Source organism: Ceratotherium simum, chromosome 2 (assembly GCF_057802395.1).
Source record: "Ceratotherium simum simum isolate JZ-2026a chromosome 2, ASM5780239v1, whole genome shotgun sequence".
Taxonomy (NCBI): domain Eukaryota; kingdom Metazoa; phylum Chordata; class Mammalia; order Perissodactyla; family Rhinocerotidae; genus Ceratotherium; species Ceratotherium simum.
In genome coordinates, this window is record NC_141901.1 from 5858729 (window position 1) to 5874518 (window position 15790).

General features: G+C 39.2%; 1 protein-coding gene across 3 annotated transcripts in view; it reads right to left on the bottom strand.

Moving 5' to 3' along the window:
- The window catches only part of NME7 (NME/NM23 family member 7), a 216475-nt gene that overhangs the window by 26799 nt on the left and 173886 nt on the right, over nt 1-15790 (bottom strand). The gene's annotated exons all lie outside the window — the stretch shown is intronic.

Sequence of the window (15790 nt, forward strand, 5' to 3'; positions counted from 1 at the left end):
AAAGCTTTAGATACTTTTTCCAAGAAAATGAATATATTCACAACATTTTGCAAACAATCTCAGGTAGTTAGTCAATGGACTAACCCCACGAATAAATTTCAAGTTCCTAAATGTGGCATTAAACAATCATGTGATTGACCCGTAGCTACCTTTCCAAGCTCATCTGCCATTCTCCAAAATTGTTTTATACTTTAATATATCAAACTCCATGTAGTTTTCCAGCATATACATCATTTCCTCTTCTGGGATTGCCATTCCCATCTTTTTTTCCCTTTCAACACTTGGAGCAGGGCTCATATCTCCCACGAACCTCACCTGACTCCCATGCTGGGAAATGGGTAACTTGTAGGGGCTCCCATGACACACAGTGAGGGTCAGCCTCCCTGCATTTACTTACTGGTGTCAAAACTACCTGTTTAGATGACAATCTTTCCTAGACAACATTAAATTCTTTGAGTGTCGGGACAGCATCTTAGTCACCCCTGGTGTTTGGAACAGTGAATGGCACAAGTAGGCCTTCAATAAAAGTGTGTTAACCTGAACTGCTGAAGGACCAAAACTAACCATGGTATAAAAGCTAAGAAAATCCACAGATAATATCCTTTAAATGAGAAGACAAACTGGAATAACAGTAAATAAACGGAATATCTGGAATGTATAAATGTCAATAAAGGCTATTAACACAGAAGACACATATAAGATATGACATCGATATCACTGATATGGGTGTCTATCACAGAAAATCATCATGCAACCAACAGAACAACGAAGTCTTTATTAAAATAGTTTGAAGGCAACACTCAGAAAATGTACCAATATGATAACCTTATGGAAAGGTTCAGTATCATGCTGGGTGCTACTGCTGTACAATGTTTTACAATTCTCATTCCCCCATGAATAGTAAGCAGCAGATTTTAGTTCTCAGATGGTGATTGTACTATAACCAAAAAGTTAATGTGTAACAAGCAATGAGGAGAACTTTGCACAGAGAGTTATGTACAATGATATTCCAAGCAAAGAAACTATTTTTGTCACTTTAAACCTGCAGTTGTTATTCATTTACCCAGCAGATTAAGCTATTCGTAATTCTAAGGTTGATGCCAAAGGGGACCAGTATTTATCATGAGATGGACTGCCATTCATTACACAACAGATTATAAGCATAATGGACTCTTAAAATGTTATTGGGAAGGATTCAATGAGATGGCTACTTCACACATTTCTGTTTTACTGACTCTGGAACTCCTCTCTTATGCCAGATTCATTGCTGTCATAAGGTCAGTCACAGCAGCACAGTCGGGGTGGGGTGAGAATGGGGTGAGGCAGGAGACAAAAGCATTACCAGAAGCTTCCATGGAAGAACAGTTTTAACCTCCCCCCGCCCCCGCTGAGAGTTGAAATGGTGATTGCCTTTCCCAGCCCCATCCCAGCCCCCACTCCCACTCAAACCACTATGGAAATGAGATGGAATAAACTGTGTTCTGAGAGAATACATACAATGTTCTGTATATAAAATGACAGGGGCAGTAAAACAGATGAAAAACCGCCAAACGAGAGTGTGCTTACAACAAAGATGGAAGCTGTCATATATGTTGATCTGAATTTAAAAACAGAATAATTCAATTATGTAGGAAAATAGAGTATTTAAAACCTTTAAAAACAGAAACCATACCCAGCACTGTTGTAGGCACACAGTGCGTAATACTAATGGTCCCCAACGGATGGTTTGACTTAGGATTTTTTGATTTTACGATGGTGTGAAGGCAATACACATTCAGTAGAAACCGTACTTCTAACTTTGAATTTCGATCTTTTCCCAGGCTTGCAATATGTGGTATGATCCTCTCTCGTGATGCTGAGCAGCGGCAGCAGCCATAACTCCCAGTCAGCCCTGAGATCACGAGCATAAACAACCGGTACACTTACCACCATCTGTACCCACACAGCCATGCTGTTTGTCACTGTCAGCACAGTGCTCAATAAATTACATGAGCTATCCAACACTTTATTGTAAAACAGACTTCGTGTTAGATGCTTTTGCCCAACTGTATGCTATTGTAAGTGTTCTGCGCATGCTTAAGGTAGGCGAGGCAAAGCTATGATGTTCGGTAGGTTAGGTGTATGAAGTGCATTTTCAACTTAGGATATTTTCCATTTACGATGGGTTTGTCAGACACAACCCCACTGTAAGTTGAGGAAGATCTTTATGAGTGATATGGCTAAAATGTGAAATACAAGAGTATGGTCAAGACTGGGAGAAGAGGGAAGTAAGAAGTGGAGAGAGACAGTATTTAATATTATTGGGGGAAAAAACCCTGATGCTGCACTTTGTCACAAGTAACAAACAAATCTGTAGCTTTTCAAAGAATCAGCCATAATTTTCCAAGGCAGACTTCCTAGCCCATATCTACACTATGACAGAGAAATTTCGACACTGCAATGATTTGGGGCCACCTACATAGGTATTTTGTATAAATTCAGCAAAAATAAATGTGTTTATCAATAATTACAGATGAACTCACTACGAGTACAGCCAAAGCCCTTTGGAGGATGACATAATTATGCAACAAAATTGGGTGGTGTACCTAGGGGATAGAATATAACACACACACTGTTTGATTCCCAGTGGCCTCTTCCCAGGGCCTAAGTCATAGGAGCAGTATCCAATCCAAGAAATACCATCTGCATATATATTTTTATTTATTTATATCAAAGTCTCCATGATTAAACCCAATGACCTCTTGCTAAATGTAAAACAGATACACAGGGATACGAGCTTTATATCTGCCTGCCTGCCTCACTCATTCCTTTCCTTCCACAAACTTTTGTCAATAGTCAATCAGGTTATTGATAACCAGATGCTAGATTCTTGGGATATAAAGGTAAGACATGGTTCCTGCCCTCAAGGAGCTCACATTGAAGGAAGAACAACTTAGAAACAGATAACTATTTTACAGTATGCCAAATGCTTTAACAGAATATGTATAAGAAGACTGGGAACCACGAGGAGAAAGTTATGTGTGATTTGTTAGGCATATGACACATTACCAAAATGGGAGATGAGAATTACGCACTTAGTCATTCAACAACTGTTGACTGTGTCCCTACTAAGGTAAGCAATTTACACACTAAAATCAGAAGAATCTTTTGGGATCCCAGGGGCCCCCAACATTCCCTTATTCCCCTCGAGAGGTTAATGGCCCACTGCTGCTGACAATGTAGTAGGCTGCTGTTTGAGAGATTTTTGAGGAATAAATACTTTCATATTTTTCATCTAATACTGAGGGGTACAAGGTCATGAATAAAAATATAAGTTAATAAAGACAAAATATAAGTAAATATCCAATCATCCTAATTATTTTATTTCTTTTTTGGTGAGGAAGATTGGCCCTGAGCTAACATATGTTGCCAATCCTCCTCTTTTTTTGCTGAGAAAGATTGGCCCTGAGCTAACATCCACACCTATCTTCCTCTATTTTGTACATGGGTCGCCGCCACAGCATGGCTTGATGAGCAGTGCGTCAGTCTGCGCCCAGGGTTCAAATCTGCAAAACCCGGGCTGCTGAAGCAGAGCACGCAAACTTAACCACTATGCCACCAGGCCGGCCCCCTAATTATTTTTGAGAGAGGCCAAATATTCTGGCTCAATATTCTGTAGTCTTTTCCCCAAAGCTTAATTTTTGTGCCCTCACTCACCACTCTATCACAAACTCTGGAGAAATAATACTTGTTATATTTAAGATTATAATATAAAGGCAGGGAAGTTAGAAAGTATAAATTCTGGACCTAGACCGCCTGGGTTCAATCTACCTTCTGCTGTGTTCTAGCTGTATGACTTTGGAAAAGTTGCTTAACCCTTCTGTGCCTCAGTTACTCATCTGTAAATAGGGTAATAACATTTATTTCATTGAGTGTTTACATACGTTAATGTATGTAACACACTTAGAACAATGCTCGGCACACAGTAAGTAACCCCTAAAGCTGGTTAATATTGCCACCATAAACATGCATAAAAACACAAAATTAATAAAGCTAGTTAATATTGCCATCATACACATGCATAAAAATACAAAATTAATAAGCAGATGACATGAAGGAATTAACACAAATCAATTTTACATCATAGCTCTCTTTTAAACTTAGCCACAAATATGACTATATCAAGTTCCTAACTACATGAAGTAAACATATGTTCAACACAAGATTTAAAAATAATTCCTACAGTAGATCGGATTTCATCTATACTTGCATCAAGAAAAGAACGTGCAACTTTGCTGTGGATAAGATACTTGCAAGATGTAGTCTAGTTGCTACCTTCTTGGCTAAAGGAATGTGCAGGTTAAAGGAGAATAGGAAATAGCTCCTGTTACCACCATTATCTCCCAGAAAATGCCTTACACAACATTAGTATCTGTGTGATAGTACAGGTATTTGACATTTGAAGACTACAGTCCTTTTGAATTTCTGTAAAAGCTTTACTTGACCTGTAAAACCTTCTCAATACATTTGTTCTTGAAAACATTGGGCCTAACATTTTCCTTCTATTAGACTATTCTTGTTTTCTCTCTTGTTAAAACAGAAATGTCCGTAACTGTCTACTGGAGAAAGAACAGTAGTGGGTGTAGCAACTTCTACTCCCAAACCAAAGTGGGAGTAGCAGTAATAGTTTATGAATGAGAAAGAGGATGGATTTGATTAGGCCAGCAATGTTTTAGGCTCCTTTCCAAGTCCTCTCTAAGGACTTTTAATTAGTCACCTGAGAGTTACTTATTTACTCAGATCATGCTTAGTCACTGGCTAAAAAATGAAGCAGTATGCACACCAAAGACAAGAGTTCAGAGTCAAACTACAGAGAGCAAAGGACAATGAGTGGATGGCTACAACTTCCTCCCCACTCCTCTTTCAGAATCAGGGAAATGAAGGGACTGGACAGCCTTGGCAGGTAGTGATGGGAATGCAGTATCAGATGTGCTAGGTGAAGAGACACAGACATCTCAGGTTAAAAAGGGCACTTTGTCTCCCTTACTTGATATCCAGATCAAAGCCATGTACCCTCACATGTGCTGGGGTTGGTACCTTTTTTCTTTTATAGGATGCCTGTATGCACAACAGACACTACACCAATGCTATTCTGGAAGTTCTTTCAACTCTAGGATTATTGGAAATAAGAGCACTATCAAGCATATTTATTTATTTGTTTTAAATAATATTTAACTCAGAGAGGTTACTCTTTTAGTTAACACATTTTTGTCTGTTGCTAGAGGACAATATTTGGTTACACAATCCTATCAAATCTAGATTATATAGTCCTGGGAAAAAGTCAGTCTTTTAACTTTTTTCTAGTTTGTGACGTTGGGTCCCTTCCTGATTCTTAATCACCTTCATTTAATTATAAAATATTTATTTTAAGCCCACAACAAATATTTTTGTGCTCTATAAGAAGATGGCTAAGAAAAACAAATTTAAGGCCAAAAGAGCAAATCACTTCACTTGGATACTTATTACCAAAAAAGTAAAATGTCACTTGCTGAACAGGTTGCAATTAATGGACAAATGGTTGCTGGCATCTCTCTGAATTTCAAGTGCCCTTGCTAATCCCTTCATTTCTCCATTATGAGAAATGATCCAGAATTGACCATACTCATTTAAATTAATATGTCAGCATTACTGAAGATCATCATGGTGAAGGGCTACAAAATAGAGACAAGCATTACTCAATGGGGATGGAAGACAGTTGTGATTTTGTTTTTAGTAAACAGTAGGCAAAGGGAAGTTTGCTTGTCTAGATAAAACACGGATTCTCACTCCCTTTCGAAGAGCTCATCCAGCTTCTGCCTCTTAAGCCTCAGCTAAAAAAGGAATCATCCGTGAGTTTCATTTCACTGCCAGGTGATAGACAATCACGTTTATACAATGAGACAAGAGGTTGGAAAGTGAGAAAACAAGGGACCAAGCTTAGCTGTGACAGCACTGAGGATAGCCCCGGCACTGACCTGTGGATCTCCTGCAAGGGAATAGAATCTGATGATCATCTGTAAAGGGCTATGCTAAAACAAGGAAGCCTTCTTTTACTTATATTTAAAAACACATTATCTGAAACCAGGTCTGTATGTGCTTTGTATATGGTGAAAATAGAATTAAGTATTCTGACATTGAAATTATACTTAGAGTTTTAATTTAACTGGGATATTGTTTGTGAAAGAGCCTAATAGGCCTGACACATACTGGGCACATCATGGAAGTTATAGACTTCCCTTTGGCTCTGATATATTGATTTTTCCAACGGTCAAATGAAGTAATGGTAAAGATTATGATAATAATGATAAATATAATAATAATAACCAATAACATTTATTGAACACGTCCTATTCTTATTGATTTACATCCATCAACCAATTTATTTCTTGCAACTACCCTCTAAGATAAGTGCTGTTATTATCCTCATCTTAAAGATGAAGGAATTGAGGCACAAGAGTTTAAGTAACTTGCTTAAACAGCTAGTAAGTGGCAGAGCTGGAATTCAAACCCAGACGGTCTGTTCCAGATGCACTCACTGAGCTGAAAACACTTAGCCCAGAGCCTGGCACAAAATAAGTGCCTATCGTTATTACTATTATTATCACTATCTTTAATATCACTAGATTTAGTTGACAAAAATGTATCGCGTGCCTAGACACTGGGGAATTAAGCAAAGAACAAAAACTGCAAAGTCACTGTTCTCATTGAGCATAGAGGTTAGTGGAAGAGATGATCATTCAAAGAATTGTACCTTTCACGGTAAAATGGATTACTTGAAGTAGAAGAGTATTTCTAAATGTTTTAGGCCACTAGGTCCTTAAGACTTTTCACTGGATGATTAGCACATGTGCTTCCATTACTCCTATTATCTGTTCACTCAAACTCGGCTGCCTGTTTCAAGTTTTGAAAACTCTACTTTATTAGATCATTGCTCTATTCTAAAACTTTTGATGACTTCCAGTTCTCTAGTGCCCAAGTAGCCACTGTGTGTCATATATACCAACAAACTCCCACCCCTCCTTTATGGCAGACATCAGTATTCCACCAGGGGTATTTTCTTCTGGTTAGTTGACTACTAGTCTTGGAATCTTATCAATAAATCAAGAGTTGGCACTTGAAACCTTTTGTCATCCCTGACCTAGTTTGCTAGATACCGGGAGGGTTCTGGACTTCAGACAGACTTAGGTTTAAATTTCAGCGCTGTGCCACTTAATTGTGGGATGATGCTGGCCCAGCCATTTCACCTGTGGGAGCCTCACCTTCTTTACGTGTAACGTGGGGATAATCACAGCTACCCACAGGGTTTTTAGGTAATGCAAGTAAACCATTTAGCACAGTGCCTGGTACATATTGCTCAGTAAATTGCAGTTACTATTTTTTTTTTATTTTATTTATTTATTTTTTCCCCCAAAGCCCCAGTAGATAGTTGTGCGTCATAGCGCACATCCTTCTAATTGCTGTATGTGGGACGCGGCCTCAGCATGGCCGGAGAAGCAGTGCGACGGTACGCGCCCGGGATCCGAACCCAGGCCGCCAGCAGCTGAGCGCGCACTTAACCGCTAAGCCATGGGGCCGGCCCCTGCAGCTACTATTTTCATCACCATTATCCTAATGTTCATTATTGTCATCAGAAAGAAGCCTCTATAATCTAGCTCAGATTTACATTTCCAAATTTATCTCCCATATGCTACTAAAGGAACCTTCCACTGTAACTAGATTTGGGTAACTCAGTGTTCTCCCAAAACTAGCCTGCCATTTCCTCTTCCTCTCTGCACATAAAAATCTACCTTGTTATTCCAGGCCCATCTCAAGTGCCATTTCATTAATGAAATGTCCCTGATCCCTTCAGCCACAGTCATACTGCTCGCCATTAAACTCTCATCACACTTACTGTCTCTTTCTGACACTTGATCACTCGCTCAATGTATGGCAACATTCTCTTATGCTGGCATTTAATTTTATATTACAATTTAACTTCATATATGTGTTTATCTTGTTTCCCAGCTAAACTTTCAATTCCTTAAAGGCTGGGACTCTATAGTACTTGTATCCTCAAAACAACACCCAGTGAAACGACTGCACATTCTCATCAATGAATGAATGAAATTGAAATAAAATACATACACATGTGTTTCAGTTAACTTAAAAATTAGTCATAGATTAAGAAGAGAAAATTAATTTTTAATTATTTGTTTTATGTTGAGCAACTCAATATTATTAAAAAAAATCTCTTGTTTTCTACATTGAATTAGAACATTCTACCTTTATTTGTCAATTGGTCATAGTTAAATAAAGAGTTTTTGTTTACATTCATACCTATGGTATTATATTTGAACCTAGGTGGTGTGTTAGAAGACAACTCTACCATTCCAAACAATTAGAAAGGATTTTTGTTCTTTATTTTTCGAATGTTTTTTTTTAAATGTATACAATTTTCTTTAATATGGATAAAATCATTACTCTCAGGACTATAGAAATCTCAAAAAATTTATATTCCTCTTTGACTTAAGAAACATGATATATGATTCCACAAAATCAAGTTTCAGCAAAATTAAGAATCCAAAGCCTCCACCATCACACATAACTCAGCGCAGTGGCTCCTGTCCATCATTCCACGGGTGATGTTCATCCAGAATGACATTTCACTGCTCTCCGGCAAAATGGGGAAAATCAAGGCAATACGAGGTGAACCAAGGGCTGGTAGGAGTGGTCCACCATGGGGAGGTGGCAATATATTCTCACTGACACTGTTTGGAACTGTCTGTGCGTGGCGAAAATAAAAAACAGACAAACTTTTAGTGGACTATATTATTGTTTTAAAATTATCTACAGAAAATGCAACCCTGTTTTGCCTGTATCTGTAAGAGACTTCTTCCACCATCGTGCCCTTGGCACACCATAGCAATAAAGTGAACTTTGGGTAAAGCTGAACTTATCCAATTGAAGAGACAGTCCATTATTCTATGATTAAGTGACGCTGGCAATTAAATGCCCTTTCAAAACAAAATGATGGTGGTGACGGGAAACAATTTTTTTTATATCCTCATTTGGTAAATTTTAAAAAGTTGATTGTCAATCCCCAATGTGGGTTTTGTTACTATTGTTCATTGCTTGGTTTGTTTTCAGAAATGTCCCTGGTCTATGAAATCCCAAATAAGAGAACAATTAGCCAAAAGAACAACTCAACCTTATAGTCTGAGTGTGCAGTGGCTTTTGGCCTAGGGCAGTGGTTCTCCAAGTGTGGTGCTCTGGACCAATGGCATCAGTGTTAACTGGGAACTCGTTAGAAATACAAATTAGATCTACTGAATCAGAAACTCTGGAGTGGGGCCCAGCAATCTGTGTATTTAAAAAGCCCCCACAGGATTCTCCTGCTGCTAAGATCTGAGAACCACTGCAAGGGAATAGGTAGGGAAGATGAAAAACTACTGAGACAAAGTGCTTGGAGATTCTTAAATGCCCTTTTAAGGTCATTTTTAGTCCAATGATTCTGCATCTATTTATTTTATATGGATTTTCCATAGTTATTAATTAACTAATCTCTCCCAAAGAAATTAATTTAGATTTATTTCCTAATGTCTACAATGAATGATTTTATAAGTGCCTATATGAAGTGGGATAAATCATATTAAATACAGTCCTTAAGTCAAGAGAGCCAATCTAAAGAAGGTTAGAGCTGGAGCTGCACTTGAGAAACTGAAAGACCTATGGACTTGTTAATTCCCTTTATGGAATGTGATTTCAGTCATTATATGAGTGCATAGACATTATAGTACTAATGTCTATAGAAATTTCCATGAAGTAAACAGGATTATGACTCTTTGGGATAAATTACTCTAGCATTTTATAGAGATCGATTATTGCCTTGAATAAAAGGTTAAACTCCTACCTATACTAAATGAGGGAAACATGAGAGATCCATTTATTACTGAGGTAGTGTGAGGACTCTCTGGGGTAGAAGTAATTGATGTAATCTAGCAAGAAACATTAGCTCCACACATGACAGGATACAGGAGGGAACAAGAAATTGCTTCTTAGTCCAAGATTCTTTTATCTGAGAAAATAACCAGTTCTGAAATAATAACTGAATCATAAAGAATCACAATTTGATAGCCTAATGCTTCTTACATTTTCAGGATATTTTTAAGGTTAATGTAGAGACTTTTGAAATATTATGTTTGAGAGGAAGAAAAATCTATGCAAACCATCAGCCTTCCACATGCACATAGTTCAGGGTTTACCTGCATACATACTCAGCAATGAAAGAAGATGCTGGCAGCAGTAGACTTTTCTGACAACTGGTAAGTGAAGGGAGTAGTGGGATGTGGCACTTGAAAGTGTGGCACCCTCATCAGGGTGTGACATTTCAGCCATATGAAAACAGAAGGGGGATAGAGATGCACATTCCCCATTCATGATACGTTCCCCCAGGCACTTACTCAGCAGACATTGACTAAAAGCCTGTGGGATGCTAGGCAGGAGTGGAGATACAAAAGTCTGAGAGAGGTCCAGGCCCTCAAGGCACTTACACAACTAGCAGGAGAGAAAGACATGGCTTGCTCTCTTGCACAGCTGTGGGTCACATGCCCACATGAAATGGCGAGTGCAGATGTGAAGACCTGAGAACTGTTTTCAGCTGTGAGAGACCCAGGGCCTCTATCCTTGTCAACCTCAGAATGCACTGATGTGTGCACGTGAGCACGCGTGTGGAGACATGGAGACAGACACACAAACACGCCCCAGGCCTCTAGTCACTCCCTGGGAAGGCATATAGCAGCCTTAACACTGAGATTTCCCCCAAGAAATCCAGGTAGTCAACCAGGTCACGACTGGCTCCTTCTGGAGAGGCCAAAGACTCCCCGCTTCAGAGACTGGGACTCCCCTAGAAGCGTAATAACCCTGCAGGCTGCAACTGAATCCATTGAGAGAGGCCATAGATCTCTTCAAATTTCAGAGGCTGCTGCTATTTCCAATTCTGAGTGAGTCTTGAAAGCAAAATAATCCCTTTGCTCTCCTGCTGACAGGGTCTAAGTTTTCCTCAAAAGTAGAACCATGGCCAACTTTTTCCAAAAAGTCCAAAGGGCAGTGGCTTCCAAATGCTAGTTTAATTATTAGCTATAGCAGAATCAACTGCAACATAAAAAAAAAAATACAGGAAGTTCACCCCAGGGCCTACCCCATGGTATAGTGCTCTACTTCGGTGCCCCAGGCATCGTGGGTTCGGATCCCAGGCATGGACCTACATGCCACTCATCAAGCCATACTGTAGTGGCATGCCATGTACAAAATAGAGGAAGACTGGCACAGATGTTAGCTCAGGGCCAATCTTCCTCATCAAAAAAAAAAAAAAAAAGATAGGAAGCTCATCCCAGACCTACTTAACCAGAACCTTCTATGATAGAGCTCCAGACTTATGTAATTTAAAAAACTCCATAGGTGATTTTGATGCATGCTATTGGCTGGGAACCACTGCACCAAGGCAGGGGTTCTCAAACTTTAGGGGCACTGGAATCACCTGGAGGGCTAGATTCCTGGGTCTGACCTCCAGAGTTTCTGAGTCAGCAGGTCTAGGGTGGGGCCAGAGAATTTCATTTCCACCAAGTTCTCCGGTGATGCTGATGCTGCTGATCAGGAGAGGACAGTTGAGAACCAGAATACTGGGGAATAGGAGGGGCCAATTCTACCGGAAACCTGGTCCCTAGCTAAATACCCCTGTTATCCTCGTTGTGACCACTTCTGGCAGAGACTGCTCTCCATCTCCCCAGTGCTCATTCTCACTTTCTTCCTTCTAATAGAAACTTGATTTTGTTGGAGGTAGCAATGTTCTCAACTTCCAGAACTACATTTACCAGCTCTTTTGAAGAAGGCGGTGGACATGGGACTAAATTCCAACAAATAAATCATAAGCAGAAGTTGTTGGGTGGGGCTTCTGGAAAAGGTCCTTAAAGCAGGTGGGGAGGAGGGTGCTGACTGACTGGCACCCTTCACCTTTTGCCTCTTGCTCTTCCCCTTCTTCATGCCTGGAACCCAGAAGTGATAACTATAGTTCCACCAACCACCCAGGGACCACAAGGCAAAAGCACATGCTAAGAATGGCTGAGAAGAACAAGAAGATGGAGCCTGGGTTCGTGATAATATTCTGAGGCTGCCATACCAGGGCCAGGCTGCCTACTCTCAGACCTCTAATTATGGGGCAGAAAAATAAAAGTATTGGCTTTTAAAGACATTATTTTGATGGTCTCTATTACTAGTGACCAGAAAAACAATTATTAACTTGAAACACCCCCATCTACCAAGATGGAGGCCATTCTAATCATCTATTTTCCCCCATCCTGTTACTCTTACATGGCTCTGGGATTCCTCTTCCCTCCTCCAATCTCTCACTGTTCTTGCTCCCTCTGGAACCCCACTACCAAAGTACACTCCCTTGAAACCTGAACTCGCTCACTAAGCCTCCCAGCCTTAAATGAAACCTGGACATCTTCACGGGCCTCACTTCCTTGGGGCCTTCGGGTGAAGCATCTCTGCCTATGATGGTAAAAGTAGCGTTCTCCTTCCTCCCCCGACGGATGAGTCCTGAACTCTGAGGCTATGCCAACTAGCCAGATCCTCTCTTCTCCTCCCTGTTGCTGTCACTTCTCAAGGTCATGTCTCTCTTTTGGTGAAAACTTCAGACTTTGGATCTCTATTTTCCTCTCCATTCTGCCTCCTGGCCACGATCCTAGTAGGTGACTTCAATTTCAGTAAACACTAAAGCCTCCACAACTCTGGTGACTGATGCTGACCTCCACTCCACACTGGCTGCCTCTTTCATGGCCACACCCGGAACCTTAGCACCACCAGGAAAAGCTCTACCTCTGAAATTTTCAATTTAAACGAATCTACTCTGACCACAGCTCCCTCCCTCTGTTATTCCAGGACCCCTGTCCGTAAGCCTCAGACAGGCATGCAGTCCCTTTCTACCTTCTCCCTTCATTCTAGCACCTCCTGCCATCACATCTTTCCTTATTTATAACTTCAACCACTCTTGCTAACATCCTCAATGATCTTTCTTCAATGCACTTACCTGTAAAAATCTTGCCCCTGGGTCAATCCAACTGTTCATCACAAAAACAATAAAGTCGTGATACGTGTAAGTCTCCCAAATCAATGGAACCCTAAATATCACGTATAAATCTATATTCTGTAATCAGCTCTTTCTCCAAGGCTGTTTCAAACCTTCTCCATTATCCTTTATTTAAAACTCCTGGTGACAGATGTTTTGAAAGTAGAATAGTAATATGGTATACATACTATATATAATATAGAAGTCACTGAATATACATACACACACATACATGTGTGTATATATATACACATACATACTATATATTATGCAAGGAGTCTGGGAAGTTCCCCATAATCTAATACGTTAATATTTCTGCAGTAGTGTGAATAGTCACACTAAGTGGGCTATATAAAAATCATACATAGTCAAATATAAGATCAGGTGAGGCTTTGCCATCAAATTTATGAAGAAACTTTGGTTTTGAGAAATTTTGGTATCACAGATAAAGATGGCAGTCTCTGTACCACCATCTTCACTTGGGGATGGGAGTTAATCTTGTCTCATTGCCGTGGGTTACCCTTCACATCCAATTACTCTCTGAGGCTGTCAGTTCTACCTCCCTAAATGTCTTCTGAAGCTCACTGCTTCTGGCTATCCCTACTGCCATAGTCATTCAGGCTACCAGAATCTTCCTCTGAATTACCTTAACAGCCTTCTACCTGTCTCTCTCCCTCAGGCTGACCCCCTGCCACCCCTCTTTGATTGTTCTCCATACTGCAGCCAGCATGATCCCTATAACACAGACATGACTGTGCTACTCCCCTGCGTAAAACATTTATTTGGATTCCTATTGCCCTCTGGATAAAGTTCAGATGTCTTAATATGACTTTACAAGACCCTTGCTGACTTTTTCAGCCTTATCTCTTGTCATTTTTTCACCTCAAGGTCAAAGCCCCAACCTTACTAAACTATTTTTAGATCTCTCAGAGAAAGCTCTTCACTCTTGTCTTTGTACGAGTTGTTCCCTCTTTGACAATGTACTAGTAAAAATCACAACTCTTCTTTCCAGATAGAAACCAAAACTAAAGATAAATATGAGTGTCAGTGTGTACAGAGGCCTGCACTAACCACAGCCAAGAAATCCAGGCCTGTCCAGTCATCTTACTCACCCTACACCTATGTTTATTCCTGGTAAACTCCTGATTAACTAGTTTTTTTTCCAGAGTGTACCAGAATAAGAATTAATGCAGAACTAATTATATATCGAAATGCAGATTTGTTTTGATCAACTATTTGTACATACAATGAAATATTTTATATACTTCTTAAGTTTTTATTTTGTAACCACGAAAGTGATATAACCAAGTTATAGAACATTTGGAAAAGAAAAGCAGAGGAAAGATCCATATTTTCATCATTCTCAAAAACAATTACTATGATTATTGTCTCCTAGAAAGCCATGTAACTTAAAGTCAAGTAACACTCTGCAAACAGTTAATCCCTAACTAAGAGAACATCCGTTGGTTATATCAGCATTCCTCATTCCATTTTATTGATAAGAAAAGTGAGGCATGGAAAGAAAAAGTGACTGATCCAAGGTGACCTCAACTATGAGTCACTGGCCACATGAGGGGAGGCTGTAGGAGCTCCAACTTCTGTGTTTTGATGAATTCTCTAAACCACACAGTCATTAATTTGCAATTAAATCTTCTGTGCAATTAGGTTAGAAAGATTTTAACCATTTAGTAAATGGCTTTGTAAACTGCAGGCAATAGTAATTTATTTCATATTGTATGAGCAAAATCACAGGCATACTTTGGATAACACTTCTTAATGGGTATAAATTTCATGGTTAATAATATTTCAGTTTCACTAAACAACAGTCTGTATTCAAACGTATTCTATAGGTCCTAAGCCATCAGAAGGTGAAGGGAATATTCATAAACTAGGTGAAAATTTAAAATAAACATTTAATCCTTTGGGTAATTAAAAAATGAAGTTTCTTATATTTCACAAGTATGTCAAAATTTCATACCAAAGTGCACAGTTTAGATAAGATTTTAGCAGATTAACAACTTGGATTATAGCAAAAAATTTTAATGGAGTCATTCTCTAAAGCAACAAAAACAAAAACTGATGGGAATAAATTTCATGGGCTATGTCAGAGACTCATATTAAAGAAGACTCCACTGCTTACATAAAAGGAGAGACATACCACAAATGCAGTAGGAGAGACTCCTATTATAGATACATCACCCCCCCCATTTCTTTGTAAACACATTGTAACATTAGTCAAGGTCCCATTGCATCCTGTGGGGGTGGGGTAAAGAACTTGGTAAACTCATGTACAGTTCATGTGGAGGAATCAATTTAAGAGAATAACCAAGAAAATTTTTTAAAAGTATAAATAAACTACAATAATAAAAACAGTATTTTGCTGGGACAGACCAATGGAATAAAATTGAAAGTTCAGAAACAGGCACAGGTGTATATAAGTACTCAATAAATGAGAAATAACAATGAAAGAATGGAAGGATTTAATAAACAAAGTTGTGACAGCCAACTAAATCCATACCTCATGCCATATGTCAAATAAATTCCAGGTGGATTGAACATTTCAATCCATAAGAAAATAAAAACAAAATGTCTGGGAAAGGCTTTTCTATATATGACTTCAAAGGTAGAAATAAAAGACATAGACTTGATATAAAACATAAATAATAC